Source organism: Macaca nemestrina, chromosome 14, assembly GCF_043159975.1.
Source record: "Macaca nemestrina isolate mMacNem1 chromosome 14, mMacNem.hap1, whole genome shotgun sequence".
Classification (NCBI taxonomy): Eukaryota; Metazoa; Chordata; class Mammalia; order Primates; family Cercopithecidae; genus Macaca; species Macaca nemestrina.
This window is the reverse complement of record NC_092138.1, coordinates 40,505,912-40,512,470: the sequence shown is the minus strand read 5'-3', so window position 1 is coordinate 40,512,470 and position 6,559 is coordinate 40,505,912. Positions and strand designations below refer to the sequence as shown.

Sequence of the window (6,559 nt, the reverse complement as noted above, 5' to 3'; positions counted from 1 at the left end):
TCCACCACCATACCTGACTAATTTTTGTATTTTCACTAGAGATAGGGTTTCGCCATGTTGGGCAGGCTGGTCTCGAACTCCTGACCTCCGGTGATCCGTCTGCTTCGGCCTCCAAATGTGCTGGGATTACAGGTGTGATCCACTGCCCCTGGCCTTAATCTAGACTATATTTAAAGATATCCCTTTCTTATCTGTTCTACAATCTCTTTTTTGAAAACTCATTTCAGTTTTTAACAACCATTGCCAATGAGGAAAATTTTCTTTATGCTTCCCTTAAATTATGCAGTCTTCTAAAGCCATTGACAATTGCATGAGTCCTCCTCTGAAGGAGAACTGATGGAAAGCTAGCCACTAAATAATCCCCCACTCACATTCTGGTGCTTTATTTCCCTTCACACATAACTTAGTCATATAAGTTCTCACAACCATTTGAACTCAGACATTTAAAAAATGCAGTTAGAAGTCAAAAGATGAAAATAATGAGGTCCTTGAAAGTGGGTTAGGGGAAGAGAGAGATATTTTTATGTCAGATCTTGTAATTCAGGAGCTAAAAATAAAAGCTCAGTCTCTATAGATTTGTTATAATTTTTTCATAATGTCGTAAATCTCTTGGATCAAAACCCCCATACCTCTCATTATAGAAACCTTAAATTGTTTGGTATGTTTCTTGTTTCTATGGGTTTTTTGAATTCCAGGGTTTTTTTTTTTTTTAATGCTATGTTCATTTTAATGAGCATAATATCAATTTGTGCCCAACATTTTGATCTTTTATTTTTATTCGACAAAATAATCATTTTTAGCATGCAGAGATACAGTATGTTGGGTATTTTGTAGTGAAGATGACTACTTATACTATTTGTAATTTACTTTCTACTACCTAAAAGTCAATGGTGATTTTTAATGGCTATTTCTCCTTATAGACACAAGCTTTTAAGAGTTTAGTTTGTCATGAAAAAATAGGTTATGTTTCTGTGCAAATTCTTTGGAAGTTACTATGATAATAATTAGGAGAATAAACTTTAAAACTTCATTTAGGGTTAATACTAATATGGTTTTAATAACACAGTCAGTAAATAAAGCATTCAGAAAAATATCTAATGTTACTACTGCCATCTGATTCGCCCATACATCCAACTAAAAATATAAAAGCAATCTACACTTATGTCACAATTTGAGTTCACTGAGAAACAGACTCTTGGGAAAACTTCAGTGTGTAAGATGTTTATTAGAAATGGAAAAGCCTTAGAATCACCATGCTTGGCTAAGAAAAAGAAGCCTGATCAGCCTGATAGAAACTTTGGAGCTATCAAACCCATCAGAGATCTTCTGTGTTGGGCTGAAATAGTTGGACCTATTTGTTATCTCTTAATCACTTATTGGATGTATGCTGTCTTGGAAAGAGCATGACTTTGGGTGTGGTGAGTCTCCACCTCAGGTAACCCCAACAGAATATGACAGCTGAAAGTTACTTCTTGACAGCTATTCTAGAAACTCAGATAGTAAGTCTTTCTTTGAAAGAAAATCTGGGTGGTGCATATTCAAGACCATTTATATAGTTATGTTCCAGATATTGTTCTGAGTTCTTTAGATATAATAACTCATTTAAAATCAGAACCCAGACAATTATTCTTATGATACCCACTTTGCAGATAAAGAAACTGAGGATCATAGAATTTAAGTGATTTGCCCAAGGTCACATAACTAGTAAGTTGTAAAGCTGGTGAATTCAAGCAGTCCGATTTCAGAGTCCACCACTTATCAGTATGCTCCATTGCTATTCAGAGCCACTAACTCAGAGGTTAACAAGGATCTCTTAATTGCCAAAATCCAAGTGTTAAATTTATTTTTCATGCTCCTTAGGTTCCTGGATTACCTTACATGGTTTAATTTGTTTTACATCTTGAAACTGTCTCCTAATTTAATTCATATGTCATTAAACTGGTTTCCCACCTACTTTTCTGAGATTTTTTCTCATGGTTCCTTATCTCTCTGAACTTTATTTATTTATTTATTTTTTCCCCACATACAGCACTTTATTTGACACTAATTGAAGTCTGAACTTTAAACAGATTCTTGGACTGGTGGTTCATATCCATCAGCTCGTTCAACTTTAGCACCTGTCTCATCTCCAGGGGCTTTTCCAGAACTACTGCCTTCACCATGAAGCTCCATGAGCTTTCCCAATTCAAACTTGGGCTTCTTCAGCATTTTTACTTTTCTAACGAAGACATCATAGAGAGGATAAATAGATTGGCAAGCCTTTTCTATGTCTTTTCCAATGCTGTCTGGAATCAATTTATTGACCACTTCTTTCAAGTCATTTGTCTGCACCTCTCGGGTCATGATTTCCATCATCTTCTTCCGGATTTGGCGGACCTGTTGGTGCTGAGCATAAGAGGTCTTCCATATCTGATTGTTGTGTTTTTTAGTAAAACCAACACAGAACAGACAAAGCAAGTAACCATCGGTAGTCTTGACATCAACATGAGCTTCAATCATTGTCTGCCACTTTTTGACCATGGAACACATTTTGTCATGGGTAAGATCCATGCCATGGAAGTTAGTCAGGCAGTTTTCGCCCTGAACATCTTCAGTAATCAGCTTGAATTTTCTAAATGCAACTTCATCATTCTGCAAATCAGCAAGACTCACTTCAAACACACGACCCTTGAGACCATCAGATGCAATTTTGGTTCCTTGGGTTCTGGTGATGAGCATCTTTCCAATATTTCTTATATTGAACATAGCAGGTGCTTTCACATCATACCAATCTTTCTTAGAAAATGGATCAACCACTTTCTACTTGGCTCCCTTTTTGCTGCCTTTCGTAAGGCGCTTGTTCTTGCCAACCGCCATGGTGCTGATCAGAGAGCCAAAAGGCTCTCTCTGCACTTTAAATCTTGATGTCCTCTTAGTATCCATTTCTGTTTTCTTATCTGTTCACACTACATGCTGCATTTTGAGTGTATTTCATTAACTCTTATGCTGCCATAAATTCTTATTAAATCATAAAATGCCCAGGCATCAGGTCATGTTAGGAATAAATATGGTGGGACAAGAGAATATAGATCCAGAATCGCTCCATGCAAGAACTCATTTAAAAAAAATCTTCCTCCCCTGGTCTCCAGGAAGAGTCAGGAGGTAATATTCAAAAGGCAGCTGATGCAAGGAATTAGGGCAAAATTTGATCTAGGAATTGTGGAAACAGCAACAGGAATAGTAGCACCTAAAAGAAGTTGGATGTGAATTGAATGATGCCAGAATCCAGGTTGAGGACTAAAAGGTGACACTATAGGAATTATTTAAAACGAAATCCGTTACCTAAAATCACCCAGCTAAGATATTATACTAACCTTCAGGAGTCAAAAACTAGAAACAAAATCTAAATGTAAAAGAAAGAGATTGGTAGGAACAGTTTGAATTCCCAGATAATAATGATATTTTTTAAAAGTTAGTATAACTTCCAAAGATTTAATATTAGTTTGTTCTTTCAATGGGAACACATGTTCATTCGTATTTGAAAGAAAGATTGGGAGATTTCTTCAATAACTTATATTCTTGTACTGTTGATTTATGAAAGGAAAACTTGGCTGTGCTCTTAAGCTTCTTTAGTGATTTTTTAATATATTCAGGATCATATGTGTAAAAAATAAAATATCTCTTGTGAACACAAATGAAAAATCCCTAACAAAATACAGTAGTCCCCCTTATCTGTGGTTTCACTTTCTGTATCTTTGATTACTTACAGTTAACAGTGGTATGAAAATATTAAATGGAAAACTTCAGAGATAAACAATTCATCCATCTTAATGTTGTTTTGAGCAGTGTGATGAAATCCTGTAATGTCCCGTTTCACTCTGCCTAGGATGTGAATTATCCCTTTCTTCAGTGTATCCACCCTGTATATGCTACTTGCCTGTTAGTCACTTAGTAGCCATCTCTGTCATCAGATCAACTGTCACAGAATTGTCTTACTTGCATTCAAGCAACTCTCATTTTACTTAATAATGATCCCAAAGCACAAAAGTAATGATGCTGGCATATTGTTATTATTGTTCTGTTTTAGTATTCATTATCATTATTAATCTTAAGTATACTTAAAATATAAATTACAATTTATCATAGGTACATACATAGGAAAACACACAGTATACACAGGATTTGGTACTATCAGCAATTTCAAGCATCCACTGGGAGTCATGAAACATATTCCCCTGAGGATATGAGGGGACTCCTGTATTATGAAATGAAATCTAACAATATATTTAAAATATTCTATTAAATAACTAAATTAGATTTATCCCAGATATGCAAGCCTGGTTCAACATTCAAAAATCAGTGTAATTGATATGGTTTGGCTCTGTGTCCACACCCACATCTCATCTCAAATTTTAATCCCCATGTGTCAAGGGAGGGACCTGTAATCCCCACATGTCTAGGGAAGGAGATGATTGGATCATGGGGGCAGTTCCCCCATGCTGTTCTCATGATAGAGAGTTCTCACGAGATCTGATTGTTCTATTAGTGGCAGTTTCCCCTGCTCTTCACTCTCCTGACACCTTGTGAAGAAGGTGCCTGCTTCCCTTCCACCACGATTGGAGTAAGTTCCCTGAGGACTCCCCAGTCATGTGGAACTGGGAGTCATTTAAACCTCATTCCTTTACATGGAAGTTCTTTATAGCAGTGCGAAAACAAACTGATACAGTAAATTGGTACTACAGAGAGTATAGCACTGCTGTGAAGATACCTGAAAATGTGAAAGCAACTTTGGAACTGGGTAATAGGCAGACATTGGAACAGTTTGGAGGGCTCAGAAGAAGATAGGAACATGTGGGAAAGTTTTGAACTTCCTGAAGACTTGTTGAATGGTGTTAATCAAAATGCTGAGAGTGATATGGGCAATGAAGTACAGGCTGAGATATTCTCAGATGGAGATGAGGAACTCATTGGGAACTAGATCAAATGTCACTCTTGTTATGCTTGACAAAGAGACTCGCAGCATTTTGCCCCTGCTCTAGAGACTTGTGGAACTCTGAACTGGAGAGAGATGATCAGAAATTATAACTTATGTTTAAAAGGGAAGTAGAGCATAGAAGTTTGGAAAATTTGCAATTTGACAATGTAACAGAAAAGAAAAACTCATTTTCTGGGGAGCTATTCAAGCCTGCTGCAAAAATTTTTGTAGGTGACCAGGAGCTGAATGTTAATCACCAAGACAATGGGGAAAATGTCTCCAGGGCATGTCAGGGACCTTCACTGCAACACTTCCCATCACGGGCCCAGAGGCCTAGGAGAATAATATGTTTTTTTCAGTGGCTCCTAGAGCCCTGTTGCTGCTCTGTGAAGCCCCAGGACTAGGCATCCTGTGTCCCAGCTGTGGCTAAAAAGGGCCAATGTACAGCTCAGGCCATTGCTACAGAGGGTAGAAGCCCCAAGCCTTGGCATATCTTCTATGTGGTGTTGGGCCTGAGCCCTCCAAACTGTTACAATGTCTGACTGTTACCCAGTTCCAAAGTCACTTTCACATTTTCAGGTATCTTTATAGCAGTGCTGTACTCTCTGTGGTACAAATTTACTGTATCAGTTTGTTTTCATACTGCTATAAAGAACTTCCCTGAGACAGGGTAATTTGTAAAGGAATGAGGTTTAATTGACTCCCAGTTCCACATGACTGAGGAGGCCTCAGGGAACTTACAATCGTTGTGGAAGTCAAGAATTGAGGTTAGGGAATCTCCACATAGATTTCAGTAGGTGTATGGAAAAGCCTGGATGTCCAGGCAGAAGTCTGCTGCAGGGGCAGAGCCCTCATGAAGAACCTCTGCTGGGGCAGTGAGGAGGGGAAATGTGGGGTTGGAACCTCCAGAGAGTCCCCATGGGGCACTGTTTAGTGGAGCTGTGAGAAGAGGGCCACCATCCTCTAGACCCCAAAATAGTAGATCTACTGACAGCTTGCACTATGCACCTAAAAAAGCTGCACTCAGTGCCAGGCCATGAGGGAACTGCCCAAGGTTGTGGGAGTCCACCCCTTGCATCAGCATGCCCCGAATGTGAAACATGGAGTCAAAGGAGATCATTTTGGAGCATTAAGATTTAATGACTGGCCTACTGAATTTTGAACTTTCATGGGGTCTGTAGCTGGGTTTTTTTTGGCCAATTTCTCCCATTTGAAAAGGGAGCATTTAGCCAATTCCTGTACCCCCATTGTATCTAGGAAGTAACTAACTTACTTTTGATTACTTTGTCTCAAATGTGTATTTGGGCTATGGACTTTTGAGTTAATGCCAAAATGAGTTAAAACTTTGGGTGACTGTTGGAAAGGCATTATTTGTTTTGAAATGTGAGAAGACATGAGATTTGGGAATGGCCAGGGCTGAATGATATGATTTGGCTCTGTGTCCTCACTCAAATCTCATCTTAATTTTTAATTCCCACGTGGTGAGGGAGGGAGGTGATAGGATTATGGGGGCGGTTTCCCCCATGCTGTTTTTGTGATAGTGAGTGAGTTCTCACAAGATCCAGTGATTTTATAAGTGGTGGTTTCCCCTGCTCTTTGCTCTCC

At 38.5% G+C, this 6,559-nt stretch overlaps 1 pseudogene; it reads right to left on the bottom strand.

The window, feature by feature from the left end:
• Positions 1 to 2,029: 2,029 nt before the first annotated feature.
• LOC105489117 (small ribosomal subunit protein eS1-like) lies at positions 2,030 to 2,856 on the bottom strand (annotated as a pseudogene).
• Between the last annotated feature and the right edge of the window lie 3,703 nt (positions 2,857 to 6,559).